General features: G+C 44.3%; 1 long non-coding RNA gene across 2 annotated transcripts; it reads left to right on the top strand.

Moving 5' to 3' along the window:
- The first annotated feature begins 4894 nt into the window (after window positions 1–4894).
- Window positions 4895–15214, top strand: LOC118944066. 2 transcript variants are annotated; one of them, XR_005039370.1, is made up of 5 exons: window positions 4895–6529; window positions 6743–6800; window positions 7416–7472; window positions 7787–8030; window positions 9451–15214. It is a non-coding gene; the product is annotated as an uncharacterized LOC118944066 (long non-coding RNA). The 2 variants fall into 2 exon arrangements; XR_005039371.1 differs by having other exon boundaries at window positions 7787–7951.
- The last annotated feature ends 428 nt before the right edge of the window (window positions 15215–15642 follow it).

The following is a 15642-nucleotide window of genomic DNA, read 5'->3' on the forward strand; positions in this document are numbered from 1 at the left end:
ATGACGGACTCTCCACCTCCAAATCAATCCCGCTCCAGAGTACAGGTCTCAGTGTAACGCTCATTCCTTCGATGATAAACGCGAATCGACCATCACCCCTGGTGAGACAAACCCGCAACTCGTCAGTGAAGAGCACTTTCTGCCAGTCCTGTTTGGTCCAGCGACGGTGGGTTTGTGCCCATAGGCGACGTTGTTGCCGGTGATGTTTGGTGAGGATCTGCCTTTACAACAGGCCTAAAAGCCCTCAGTCCAGCCTCTCTCAGCCTATTGCGGACAGTCTGAGCACTGATGGAGGGATTGTGCGTTCCTGGTGTAACTCGGGCAGTTGTTGTTACCATCCTGTACCTGCAGGTGTGATGTTCAGGTGTACCGATCCTGTGCAGGTGTTACACGTGGTCTGCCACTGCGAGGACAATCAGCTGTCCGTCCTGTCTCCCTGTAGCGCTGTCTTAGGCGTCTCACAGTACTGACATTGCAATTTATTGCCCTGGCCACATCTGCAGTCCTCATGCTTCCTTGCAGCATGCCTAAGGCACGTTCACGCAGATGAGCAAGCACCCTGACCATCTTTTTTTGTGTTTTTCAGAGTCAGTAGAAAGGCCTCTTTAGTGTCCTACATTTTCATAACAATGACCTTAATTGCCTACCGTCTGTAAGCTGTTAGTGTCTTAACGACCGTTCCACAGGTGCATGTTCATTAAATTGTTTATGGTTAATTTAACAAGCATGGGAAACAGTGTTTAAATCCTTTACAATGAAGATCTGTGAAGTTATTTGGATTTTTATGAATGATCTTTAAAAGACAGGGTCTTGAAAAAGGGACCTTTCTTTTTTGCTGAGTTTTTATATACACAGTTGAAGTCCGAGTTTACATACACCTTAGCCAAATACATTTCAACTCTTTCACAATTCCTGACATTTAATCCAAGTATCAATTCCTTATTTTAGGTCAGTTAGGATCACACCTTTTATTTTAAGAATGTGAAATGTCAGAATAATAATAGAGGGAATGATTTATTTCAGCTTAAATGTATTTCTTCACATTCCCAGTGGGTTAGAAGTTTACATACACTCACTTAGTATTTGGTAGCACTGCCTTTAAATTGTTTAACTTGCGTCAAACGTTTTGGGTAGCATTCCACAAGCTTCCCACAATAAGTTGGGTGAATTTTGGCCCATTCCTCCTGACAGAGCTGGTGTAACTGAGTCAGGGGTGTAGGCCTCCTTGCTCACATACACTTTTTCAGATCTGCCCACAAATTTTCTATAGGATTGAGATCAGGGCTTTGTGATGGCCATTCCAATACCATAATTTGTTGTCCTTTAGCCATTGTGCCACAACTTTGGAAGTATGCTTGGGGTCATTGTCCATTTGGAAGACCCATTTGCGACCAAGCTTTAACTTCCTGACTGATGTCTTGAGATGTTGCTTCAATATATCCACATAATTGTCCTACCTCATGATGTCATCTATTTTGTGAAGTGCACCAGTCCCTCCTGCAGCAAAGCACCCCCACAACATGATGCTAGTGTTCTTCGGCTTGCAAGCCTCCCCCTTTTTCCTCCAAACGTAGCGATGGTCGTTATGTCCAAACAGTTCTATTTTTGTTCCATCAGACCAGAGGACATTTCTCCAAAAAGTACGATCTTTGTCCCCATGTGCAATTGCAAACCGTAGTCTGGCCTTTTTTACGGTGGTTTTGGAGCAGTGGCTCGTTCCTTGCTAAGCGCCCTCTCATGTTACGTCGATATAGGACTCATTTTACTGTGGATATAGATACTTTTGTTGCCGTTACCTCCAGCATATTCACAAGGTCCTTTGCTGTTATTCTGGGAATGATTTGCACTTTTCGCACCACAGTACGTTAATCTCTAGGAGACAGAACGTGTCTCCTTCCTGAGAGGTATGACGGATATATATATATATACACACACACACACACTCCAGAAAATCACATTGTAGGATTTTGAATGAATTTATTTGCAAATTTTGGTGGAAAATAAGTATTTGGTCATTAACAAAAGTTTATCTCAATACTTTGTTATATACCCTTTGTTGGCAATGACAGAGGTCAAATGTTTTCTGTAAGTCTTCCCAAGGTTTTCACACACTGTTGCTGGTATTTTGGCCCATTCCTCCATGCATATCCCCTCTAGAGCAGTGATGTTTTGGGGCTGTTGCTGGGCAACACGGACTTTCAACTCCCTCCAAAGATTTTCTATGGGGTTGAGATCTGGAGACTGGCTAGGCCACTCCAGGACCTTGAAATGCTTCTTACGAAGCCACTCCTTCGTTGCCCGGGCGGTGTGTTTGGGATCATTGTCATGCTGAAAGACCCATCCACGTTTCATCTTCAATGCCCTTGCTGATGGAGGTTTTCACTCAAAATTTCACGATACATGGCCCCATTCATTCTTTCCTTTACACGGATCAGTCGTCCTGGTCCCTTTGCAGAAAAACAGCCCCAAAGCATGATGTTTCCACCCCCATGCTTCACAGTAGGTATGGTGTTCTTTGGATGCAACTCAGCATTCTTTGTCCTCCAAACACAACGAGTTGAGTTTTTACCAAAAAGTTATATTTTGGTTTCATCTGACTATATGACATTCTCCCAATCTTCTTCTGGATCATCCAAATGCTCTCTAGCAAACTTCAGACGGGCCTGGACATGTACTGGCTTAAGCAGGGGGACACATCTGGCACTGCAGGATTTGAGTCCCTGGTGGCGTAGTGTGTTACTGATGGTAGGCTTTGTTACTTTGGTCCCAGCTCTCTGCAGGTCATTCACTAGGTCCACCCGTGTGGTTCTGGGATTTTTGTTCACCGTTCTTGTGATCATTTTGACCCCACGGGGTGAGATCTTGCGTGGAGCCCCAGATCGAGGGAGATTATCAGTGGTCTTGTATGTCTTCCATTTCCTAATAATTGCTCCCACAGTTGATTTCTTCAAACCAGCTGCTTACCTATTGCAGATTCAGTCTTCCCAGCCTGGTGCAGGTCTACAATTTTGTTTCTGGTGTCCTTTGACATCTCTTTGGTCTTGGCCATAGTGGAGTTTGGAGTGTGACTGTTTGAGGTTGTGGACAGCTGTCTTTTATACTGATAACAAGTTCAAACAGGTGCCATTAATACAGGGAACGAGTGGAGGACAGAGGAGCCTCTTAAAGAAGAAGTTACAGGTCTGTGAGAGCCAGAAATCTTGCTTGTTTGCAGGTGACCAAATACTTATTTTCCACCATAATTTACAAATAAATTCATAAAAAAATCCTACAATGTGATTTTCTGGATTTTTTTTCTCATTTTGTCTGTCATAGTTGAGGTGTACCTATGATGAAAATTACAGGCCTCTCATCTTTTTAAGTGGGAGAACTTGCACAATTGGTGGCTGACTAAATAATTTCTTGCCCCACTGTGTGTGTGTGTGTATATATATGTGTGTGTGTGTATGTATGTATGTATATATATATATATATATATATTACTGCTCAAAAAAATAAAGGGAACACAAACAACACAATGTAACCAAGTCAATCACACTTCTGTGAAATCAAACTGTCCACTTAGGAAGCAAATTCCACATGCTGTTGTGCAAATGGAATAGACAACAGGTGGAAATTATAGGCAATTAGCAAAACACCCCCAATAAAGGAGTGGTTCTGCAGGTGGTGACCACAGACCACTTCTCAGTTCCTATGCTTCCTGGCTGATGTTTTGGTCACTTTTGAATGCTGGCGGTGCTTTCAGTCTAGTGGTAGCATGAGACGGAGTCTACAACCCACACAAGTGGCTCAGGTAGTGCAGCTCATCCAGTATGGCACATCAATGCAAGCTGTGGCAAGAAGGTTTGCTGTGTCTGTCAGTGTAGTGTCCAGAGCATTGAGGCGCTACCAGGAGACAGGCCAGTACATCAGGAGACGTGGAGGAGGCCGTAGAAGGGCAACAACCCAGCAGCAGGACCGCTACCTCCACCTTTGTGCAAGGAGGAGCACTGCCAGAGCCCTGCAAAATGACCTCCAGCAGGCCACAAATGTGCATGTGTCTGCTCAAACGGTCAGAAACTGACTCCATGAGGGTGGTATGAGGGCCCGACGTCCACAGGTGGGGGTTGTGCTTACAGCCCAACACCGTGCAGGACGTTTGGCATTTGCCAGAGAACACCAAGATTGGCAAATTCGCCACTGGCGCCCTGTGCTCTTCACAGATGAAAGCAGGTTCACACTGAGCACGTGACAGTCTGGAGATGCCGTGGAGAACGTTCTGCTGCCTGCAACATCCTCCAGCATGACCGGTTTGGCGGTGGGTCAGTCATGGTGTGGGGTGGCATTTCTTTGGGGGGCCGCACAGCCCTCCATGTGCTCGCCAGAGGTAGCCTGACTGCCATTAGGTACCGAGATGAGATCCTCAGACCCCTTGTGAGACCATATGCTGGTGCGGTTGGCCCTGGGTTCCTCTTAATGCAGGACAATGCTAGACCTCATGTGGCTGGAGTGTGTCAGCAGTTATTGCAAGAGGAAGGCATTGATGCTATGGACTGGCCTGCCCATTCCCCAGACCTGAATCCAAGTGAGCACATCTGGGACATCATGTCTCGCTCCATCCACTAACGCCACGTTGCACCACAGACTGTCCAGGAGTTGGTGGATGCTTTAGTCCAGGTCTGGGAAGAGATCCCTCAGGAGACCATCCGCCACCTCATCAGGAGCATGCCCAGGCGTTGTAGGGAGGTCATACAGGCACGTGGAGGCCACACACACTACTGAGCCTCATTTTGACTTGATTTAAGGACATTACATCAAAGTTGGATCAGCCTGTAGTGTGGTTTTCCACTTTCATTTTGAGTGTGACTCCAAATCCAGACCTCCATGGGTTGATAAGTTTGATTTCCATTGATAATTTGTGTGATTTTGTTGTCAGCACATATATATTCCATTCATTCAGATCTAGGATGTGTTCTTTTAGTGTTCCCTTTATTTTTTTGAGCAGTGTATATATGAATGTCACTTTTATCCAAATGGGTGCATACATTTTTACCTACAGGGGGTCCTAGGAATCAAACCCACTGTCCTTGCATTGCAAGCGTCATGCTCTTCCAACTGAGCTCCCTCTTTATTGTCCTGTCTCCATTCTATCCTCCTCCTACCCCTCCTCCGTCCTCCACACTTTCACCCCAGAAGCCCACTTTGAGCTGGCCCTGGTGTTGTGGAGTGGCCCAAGGAACAATGGCCCTACCAGCCCATATGGAGACAAAGTGTAACCACGGTGATGGAGCTGTGGCAGATCTTTATATTCCCATCATGTAGCAAAAACCCTTTCAGATAATTCATGTAGTACAGCAGGAGACGCGGAGAGAGGGGAAGATTAAGGAAAAGGTTTGCATGACAAATTAATGTCTGTGTGTGACCATTACATTAATCCCTAGTGTGTGTGTGTGCTCAGTGGGCCAGCCTTACTGGTGTCTTTACGTAAAGCCATAACCATGGCAATGCCAAGCAGTGTCCAATAAAAGGCTGCCTTGCTGTCTGTCTGCCTTGCCAACCTACGTAGCACAGCATGCTCAACATCAGCAGATGGAGATAGATGGAAGATCGAGGTGGGAGAAAAGGACAGGAATATGTCTAACGTCTCACCCTCCATCGAGTGGAGCCCTCTGTGAATGCAGCCTGCTGTATCATCCATCTATGTGGGGGACATGTTTGGTCTGTCAAAGAAGAGGATCTTTCATTTACCAGAGTTAGGTATCTTTGTGATCTGTTGAGGAAAAATCTCTTTGATATGTGCTAGAAAAGGATGACTGTACAGTGGGGATCTCTCCTCATTGTGTGTTTCTGAGGAGGATCGTTTGTGTCTTTTGTGTTGGCCAAGGCTCTCGGAATAATAGTTAATAGGATACTGTGGCTACATGTTACATTGCATCAGCCCATAGAAAATACGTGATTCAGGGATGGCCCCCTCACTATTTGAATCGTCAACAGTACATGTTGACTATGCTGACCTTTGTTTTGGTGAAGACTAAAAAATAATTGCATGACAAGGGTGATAGGATGATATTGAGCTATAAATGCATTGAACTCAACATCTGTCAATAATGCTAAAGACACCACCCTGTCTTGACGGAACACTACAAAAGAACGACAAGCGACAGGGTGAGGAAGAGGAACAAGAGGAGGAACAAGAGGAGGAACAGAAGGGAGAATAAAAGGTTCATTCATCATGATTTTGACGTTGCCCTTCTCCTACCATGCTCCCATACCCTGTGTGGGTGCTGTGTCGGGCGTGGGGAGGGGGCAGGGTGATGTGTACTAAGTGAGGAAGGGGTGTGCCATGCTTCCCAAGGTGGCACCCGTTCTGCCCACCACCGCTCTATCAGTCCCCCTATGTGTGCCGTTTTGTGCCCTTGCTGTTGCCACCCTGTGGAGCCGCCATGCTGGGAGTGGGCTTCTGCCACCTGCTGCCTGCCTCCCGACCCCTGGGTGGACAGCCAGTAGAGCTGGGGAACAGGCGGAAGGAGGGACGAAGGCCTTCTCACAGGTAAGGAAGCTTATTTTCTTTTCAGGTAGGATAGTTAGACATCTTTGTTTTAGACAAGTGAGAGGCACACAAGTCTTATGGTTGCTCAATCTTGTCCCATTGCCCTATTCAATCTTCAGATTAATATAGGTCACACCCTCCAAGTGACCCAGTGACTGAACACTCCCTGACTCACCTTCCCATTCTTTCCCACCCCACTAATCCCACCTGCAGGGGAATCCATTCGTCAGGGACACAGGGGATGTCAAGGACCAGAGCACTGCTGCATATGGTGAGTGAAATGGCACCTTGGCAGCAGTGGAGGCTGCTGAGGGGAGGACGGCTAATAATAATGGGTGGAACAGCAAATGGAATGGCATCAACCACATAGAAACCATGTGAACCACATAGAAACCATGTGAACCACATAGAAACCATGTGAACCACATAGAAACCATGTGAACCACATAGAAACCATGTGAACCACATAGAAACCATGTGAACCACTTAGAAATCATGTGAACCACATAGAAACCATATGAACCACATAGAAACCATATGTTTGATGTATTTGCTACCATTCCGCTCCAGCCATTACCACGAGCCCGTCCTCCCCAATTAAAGTGCCACCAATCTCCTGTGCTTGGCAGTTAGTCTAGGTCAGACACATTCTGTAGGCTCCAGGTTTAAACTGGGAGGCATGCCAGATAGTTATTGTTGTTGTGGTTACTCTGTTTCTTCAGTGTTGGGTTTCTGGTTCTTCTAAATACTGGTAAACGTCATGGGAAAGTGAGAATAAATGGGTCAAGGATAATCTGGCATTCTTACATCCCTACATGCTTTAAAGGGCGCCAACTGTTTTGTGGGCTGTTTTAACTCTCTGTTCTCTGTGTATCCATGGATACAGGCTCACCACTGGAGGGTGCTATAGACCTACAAGAGGAAGAGATGGAACAGTCTGTCAGTGAGTCCAATGCAATACTCTTTATCCAAGAATGTATTGATATACTGTGTAGAACAGTGGAGGCTGCTGACGGAAGGATGGCTCATAATAATGGATAGAATGGAGTGAATGGTATCAAATGAAACACATAAAAACCAAGTGGTTGATACCATTCCATTTACTCCATTCCAGACATTATTATGAGCCATCCTCCCCTCAGCATCCTTTACTGGTGTAGAAGAAGAGTACAAATACACATCTTATTATTTACAATGCCCCTGATTAGAGTAAATCAGGTTTCACCTTCTCTTTTGTCCTAATCTCTCCTTTCCCAGGTCTGACGTTCACCCTGGATCCCTCTGCTGCTGCTCCATCCCTCCACCTCCTCCCTCACTGTGACCTACCACGGACCAAGCCCTCCGTCACTACCCTCTCATCACCATAGCAACAGGGTCACTGGTTCAGTATCCCAGGAGTCTTCCCCTCAGCTCCTCCCTCAGGTGTGTGGGGACGTGGTCATCGTCAGGGGTCAGTTTTACTGGGAGGAGGATGTCTGCAACAGCACTCTGTATAGGATAGGTGAGGATGTGCACTCTACTCCACCTGGCCATGAGTTAATGGTAGTGGCAGAACAAGTAAAAAACACTGCTTTGATTACAATACTCTTAGCCTCTGGCATGCTGATATATTTCTACTGACAGATGGGCTACATTTCTTACACATAATCATGTGGCGGTTGTAGCCTACAAATACATACAGGCAGTCTTGTGCAAATACTCCCACACACTCATAATATTGTCCCTAGGACATACATGACACAGGCTCTGTCCTACATAAAGTTCATTCACGTCCTTTAACTCTGCTCTGTGGTGCCGCCTGGTGGTGAACAGGATGTCAGCATGGATTTCCCAGCGCTTGGCTGAACCACTAACAATTAAATAATTTCTTTAACAATTTCATTTTGGCTTACAAAGCATATTGACATCTGCTCTCTGTAAACAACAGAAACTCTAATAATTTGGCCCAGCAACAAGCCATAAACAATCTGTTGATTTGAATCAAATATGACAGAAATGTGCAGCTTCATCATTAACTGTAGAGAGTCAGGCCAAATGCCTATTAGTGGTTGTTGACCAGGATGACTGGCACTGTCGACCGAACATGGGATGGGAACAGCATTGATATTTTACATATTATTGCTCACTCGTGCCTATCCCACATGAAAAAAATACTATGGTTTACTATAGAATGCTACAGTACTTACTATAGAATGTTGTAGTATACTATTGTAAATACTACAGTATACTACAGACCACAAACACTCCAGTAAATACTACAATAATCTTCGCAAAAACACTACTGTAATTACTATAGTATATACTACAGTATTTCATTTGCATATACCCAGCACATTCCCCTCCTATATCCCAATTTGTTCCACCCATAAGTGAGAGATGTTTCTCTCTTATGGGTGGCACCAATATTATTGTGTTCCCTACATAGAAAAGAGCAGAAGCTGACTGTCCATTCAGACCTCAGTTCTACTTACCTACTGTATAGGTTATGGAAAATTTGCTCTTTAAATGTTTTGTCCATTAGGGTTCCACAAGTATTTTACAGTCTGCAAAAATACTACAGTAATTACTATAGTATATTGTTTTTCTTACTACGATTTTTATACCATAGTAAACTAACAACTACAGTCTTCATGGGGTCTTCCTGGGGCATACATATAACAACTTTTTGTTTTTAAGTACAAACGGCTGCCACGCACTGCCGCTACTAAATGCATATAGGGGAAACACTGTGGGTGCCTGGGGGCCAGTTTGTTCCTGCTCCAATCAACATGTTTTAGTCAGGCCAAACGAGGCAACAACTATGTAGCTTTGTTGAGTGCAGAAAAAGTTGGACATAAAGACCACCCCGTTTCATAATGACATTGCAATGTTTATTCGCACAATATTTAAAGACATAAGTTCCTTTCCTATTTTCCATACAGGAGTGAGCTCATTGGACGATGCTTGCGGCTGGTGACTTGAAAGGCGGGGCTTGTCCTTCTCCACTGTGTACGATAGCTGTCGGGAGCCCTTACTGCCCACTCGCTTCAGCAACGCTGGGGTGCGTCCCGCTCTGGGGCTGGGCCAGGGCAGGCTGAGGCTCCGCTGTGGCCTACCCCCTCCACCCCACATCTTCCTCAGCCGAGCGTCCGCCGCGTCCACTGGTGGGGGTCGCTGGCGCAGAGACATGCCCTTCCAGTCTGTTAGGGCGGTCATCCAGAAGTTTGAGGAGCTGGCGATGTCAGATTCTGACTCGGGGCTGGTGTCCAGTTTTGGGTCGTCCTGCTCCACTCTGGCCTCCTTGGCCGAAGCAGGCCCAGGTCTAGGCTTCAGCCTCAGCCCAGGAGCAGCTTGCCATCCTGGGCAAGAGGGGAAGGGGGCTTGGGCAGAGTAACATGTGGAGGACAGATGGGATTGTACCTTGTACAATGATGGGCCTCTACCCGCTGGTGATAGGAGCAAACTACTACCACATCACATTACAAATAGGTTTTTATAAGGTTGGTGATGACACTGTGTCACAAATTTGGGATAAACTTGTGAGATGGAAGGGCCATTCTTCTGCTTTATGATAGGAGAAAACCATTTTGCATGAGCTTGATCTTTGGATGACTAATTTCTCATCTCTGAGGAACTCTGTGACTTTCTCATCAGTGTGATTGTGACCTAGTAGTTTACTTTCTCCCCAGGACGCTGGGCTTCCTCTCAGCTACACAACCCCCAGAGGTTTGGGGCTGGGCCCGGGCTGTCTGTAGGAGGAGGAGGATTTCTCACTGGGGGTCCCACACTCTGGTGTGGGGGTTGATGGTAGGACAGTAGGGTTGATACGGGTGGTGGCGGTGTGTGTGAGGATGTGAGGTGTGGGAGTCAGTGGCAGGGACACTACCAGTGTTAACACTGGGTCACAAAGACAAGTGGTAAAGTACATTTATCCAGTGGTGTGTGTGTGTGTGTGTTTCTCCCTCTGCCCCATCTTGTCTCTCCATGATCTCTCTGTTTTCTCTTTTTTTCTGCTTTTTGCATGTTCTGGAAAGGACAATCCAATCATTTGGTCAGACCACCCAAGTTTTAAATCACATTGTAAAAATTTAAAAAAATCCACCAAATTAAAACAACCATCAATCACGGGAAGAGCCGTTTGTACCCGTGGAGAGGAGAAAACAAGAAGTCCACCGAGTTGGGCTGGGCCAATAATTTAATTCATTGACGTGCTACTTGTCACGCATCTTCAGGGAACATAATTACGCACAAAAGACTGCGTCAGTATCAGTGGAATAATTCGGAAGAGACGGTTGGTCTGTGAGTCAAATGCGCTGTTACACTGTCGCCCCCCGAAACACTAATCTTGATGACTGTGTTGATGTTTAATGGTCGAGGTATTTACCGCAGGAATAAAAATGTGTGTACTGCGGCCAGTTATCACTGGGTTCTCGACTCTTGAGAACTATCAACTTTCCAAAGCCGCTTAAAATAAAGTGTGGAAGTAATCTCACTCTTATAAACAAAATTAGAAGGGGTAATGCAGAATTCAAAGGCACTCAGTAATGAGGTTTCTGTCGGGGTGGGATTCAAGCTTGGTGTTTGCTTATCGAGGGGGGAGCAGATCTGTAAGCAACACGGGAACAGCTGTAGAGAAGAACAGAACCACATAGACCCTGAACGTTACATACAGTACTGTAGGTGTCAGTGAGTTATTATTTTGGTGCCAACGTTTAGGCCGAGTACTATAACGGACACAACGGTCTGGTAACATTAGAGAATCAAGACTAGGCCTAAACTACTATATAATATCACATATATATACAGCAGGCTGCTACAGTGACGACTTGGAGTGACGCAATTGTACAAGCCTAAAGTGAGAGATATCACAGTTGGATCCGAGGTGTCAAAGACAAGTGGTGTTGTGTCCCCGTCCTCCCCACGTTTCCATGCCAATGGCTTCTGGTCGCTAATTGCATGGATGGCAATAATTAGACTCACACTCTCCATCTAGGGAACCCTCGAAAATGGATTGTGAGAAAAAGACAACCAGGAGCACCAATTTAATTCGCACCCCCGTCCACTTTCATTTAGCCGTTTCGGCAGTGTATGCGTATTGATTCCGAGCGTTTATACATGAATAAACATGAATTCTAACCAGACCGGCATTTACATTTTGAGTGGCTTTTCTCTACTTTCCATTGCTAGGAGTAACACAAGAATTAGCCTGACAACACCAGGTCATGTAGGCCTGGTTGGTCTTATTACCATCATTATCAACATCAGCATAACATTAGCTATAAAGACATCATCCCTTACCGTTTTGTTGTTCTGTCAGTTGCCATTAAGAACCAAATTGGAGGCAGCAAAAGGTTCTTCCCCGAGACACATCCTGGTTTCAATTGACCTCATAATGTGTCAGTGTAGATGATTAGTGCTGAATATGACCGATTTATATTTCATCATGTATAAGTTTAATTTATAAACACTGGCATGACTATTCAATCACTGGCATGTTATTATTTTTTCCATCATTAGGCTAAATAATATCCACCTCCTCCAAGAGTCATATTAAGGATTTTATCAAGGGTAAAATAAAATGAGTCATCGTATTTCTGACGACGCTCTATAAAAGTGAACTAATCAGTGAGCAACTTTCCTTTTTTCTGAGTTGTTCTTGAGAAACAAAATTCCGTCTCGATGTCTGGACTTGATAAAGCGAGCAGTGGTCCAAGGAGAGCGCGGGAGACAGGATGTCCATACTCCATTCAGCGCATTTGTTCTGGTTTGTTTCACGACATTTACACTCGAGTCAGAAATGATTGAGACTGGAATGTAAATTATAATTAAGGACATCAGGCATATTACCAAACAAATCCATCTCTCAGGTGCCACAGCGGGTTAAATGTGCGTGCGTAAAAGAGGGACTGAAATTGTAGTGACCTCGTTGTCGACCTCTGCCATTTGATCAGTGTACATAAAACCGTGATGTGGAACAGGTGGTGTTGGGGGCGCCCTGTAACCGGTTGGTACACATCTGCCAGGCTATCTGCTCCCCCTTCTCGCTGTATATTCGACTGGGCTGGTATATTCACACCTCCCAGTATAATCCAACCAGCAAACAGGATGTGGTCCCGAACGTGTGCCAGTCAGACGGAAAGAGGATGGAGTGAGGGTTTCTGGGGTAGTAGGCCTACACAAATGAAACATGCGCTGCTGCGTTTATGCACTTTCGGCTGTCTGTATTCGACACCATCAGCAAATACACAGGGAAGAGGCATGATTGCATCAAAAGCAACAATATGTTCTCACATAGGCCTATATAGCGTCTCTGTTTCTTTGATCGGGTCCTATTTTAGGCCTCGGGTGTGTCCTATCTTCAGGGAGAACATATTACACAACACTTTGACTATAAAAATAGGCATGGTGTCTGGTTTATATTAGGTTGGGTCTTATCGGAATTGTAACCTTATCACTCTCATAAAACGCTGGTCACGGTTAATCGATTGTATTAGAACGCAATCAATGTTTTTTGGCATATGACTTCAGACGCGTGCGCTCTCTCTTTCCTTTTCCCTCTCATTTTCTCTTCCTCTCGCTCATCTCTTCTTTAAATGAAACCACTAGTCAAGGCTTAGGGGAACGACTGTAAACTCCTGGCTAAGCTACTTTCATTCTTGAAGTGGGTGCGAGAATGAGACTCACTTTTTTAAAATCGGCAGGTAAGGACAAACTCTACACTAGCTACTGAGGTGGAGAGACTACTTTTCAACCCTGAATCCGTTACTTTTACCTATACAATAATAGGAGGCTGTACAATAGACCCAATAATATGTGCAACATTAAAGAAGGTATTACAACACCCAGAATCTATAAACCAGATGTTGTATTATCTCAGGCATGTCCACACACACACACACATCATTTTTGGAATTCAGAAAAGTACACCTACTGTGTAGCAATCCATGTGTGTGGGGAAATACACAAAAGCTCCCCTCATTACTCTGAGTGTGACCCGCATAATATAAATGTGTGGTGTTACCTCCAATTGACAATTCGCTAGCCAGTCTAATGAATTGGTCCGTGCAGCAATAAATAAAAGCGGCGGTTATCACTTCGTGATGAAGTGCAAATAGACCATCATCGATTCCATTTCACGGGTGCGCGAAGTGAACGGAGGAGAGGGGAACCCGCGTGTGAATTCACTCACCTAAATGGAAGTCTCTCACAGCCACATAATGTGACATATGCATAAAAATTGCACGCTGTCCTCACACATACAACTTCTCTAGCTCCAACAGTGCAGTAATATCTAGCAATACAAAACAATATACACAAATCTCAAAATAAATTAAAAGAAGGAAATGAAGAAATAACAGAACAAACAATGTCAGGAATATAAAATGTAATGTATCTACACTACCAGTCAAATGTGTGGACACCTACTCAAGGGTTTAAAAAAAATAAAATGTAAACTATTTTCTACATTGTGGAATAATAGTGAAGACTTCAAAACTATGAAATAAAACATGGAATCATGTAGTAACCAAAACAGTGTTAAACAAATCCAAATATATTTTTGACTGGTACTGTATTTCTGTACTTTATATGTACTTTCACCACCAAACTGGCATGTCAGATCTGTACTTTTTCAAAAATAATGTTTATTTGCTCTTCAATTTCGGCTACAATGTCTGTCTATAGCATAAACACAAGGGGACAAAATAAGTCCGTTTTATTCCAATGCTTTGACAGATATTTAGGTCCACCTACACTGGCGCTGGGGAACTAGCCATAAATACAAACGGATGCAGAAAATATAATGCAATTTTATTCAAATAGCCTAAGATTGGTGCTGGCACAATCATATAATAATACAACCGACAATTATAGACAATAACCATGGACCCCAAAAAATATATTGACATAATTGTCTTAATATATTAATTTTAGGAGAAGAGGGGATTCAACTTCATACCGTATGTAAGTAGATCTAGCTTACCCAATAGCAGTTTTTCATTTTTACAGTTTTTTTTATGAGTAGAACACCACAGTTGGGAGGAAAAGCTTAATTCGTGTTTTGAAGGGTGTCGCCAAAGCTGTGTTGTATGCATTAGGTATGATGTCACATTTTCAGAGATGCATTATTAAAAATCTATATATATTTTAACTAGACAAGTCAGTTAAGAACAAATTCTTATTTACAATGACGGCCTACCGGGGAACAGTGGGTTAACTGCCATTGCACGACTGATTTTTACCTTGTCAGCTCGGGGATTCGATCCAGCAACAATTCTGTTACTGGCCCAACACTCTAACCACTAGGCTACCTGCCGCCCCAAACACAATTATGATGCATTAGGCCTACAAATTCAAAAAATGTTTCGACAATAACCGTTACCCAAAATGTAATAATCGTCACAGCCCTACCTAAGACTTTAGAAGACTTTAATTTGGATAAAGGCCTATGCTTCGAGACATCGTTGTCCCTTTCTTTTCATAGTTGTTGTTTATAGCACTTGTTAGAGCCAGGGTCATTCGGGCAGAATAGGGGACGTGCTGGTTTCTTATTGAATGGGATAGGTTATCGCCATTGAGTATATTGTATCGTCATGTTTAGCATGTGGATGGATTGGGGAGGGTTTAGAGGCGAGAGACCTGCACCGTTTCCGGAGCGCGACAGACAAAGCTACAATCAGTGATAGATACATGGTTCTTCTCTAGCAGCACCCCCCCCCCCCCCCCCCCCCCCCCCCCAAGTTTAAAATGTGTTATTATGTGCCATTATTATTTTGATTAATCTTATCATTATTCATTATTATATTATCATCATATTATGTCTAATTGGGTGTGGTTGTCCTGTACTTGCACTCACAAAGGGATCATTACTGTTCGACAGAATGACTGAATGGCGAGACTCTTGCTGTGAACTTATTCAAATAAATCTCCGTGCGCACTTCACTGTAAACTTGACCCGCCGAGCGCTCGTGATGCCTCGGTAGGGACCATGCCTGAAGCCTCTTGCACGCATTCTCACACCTATGGAACATGGAGGAGTGGGAAGCATATTGCTAAACTTAAAACAAATGTAAATCAAGTGTTTTATTGTATGTCATTTTCACTTGTATAAAACAATGAGATAACATTTCCATAAA

The sequence above is a fragment of the Oncorhynchus mykiss genome, chromosome 24 (assembly GCF_013265735.2).
Source record: "Oncorhynchus mykiss isolate Arlee chromosome 24, USDA_OmykA_1.1, whole genome shotgun sequence".
Classification (NCBI taxonomy): Eukaryota; Metazoa; Chordata; class Actinopteri; order Salmoniformes; family Salmonidae; genus Oncorhynchus; species Oncorhynchus mykiss.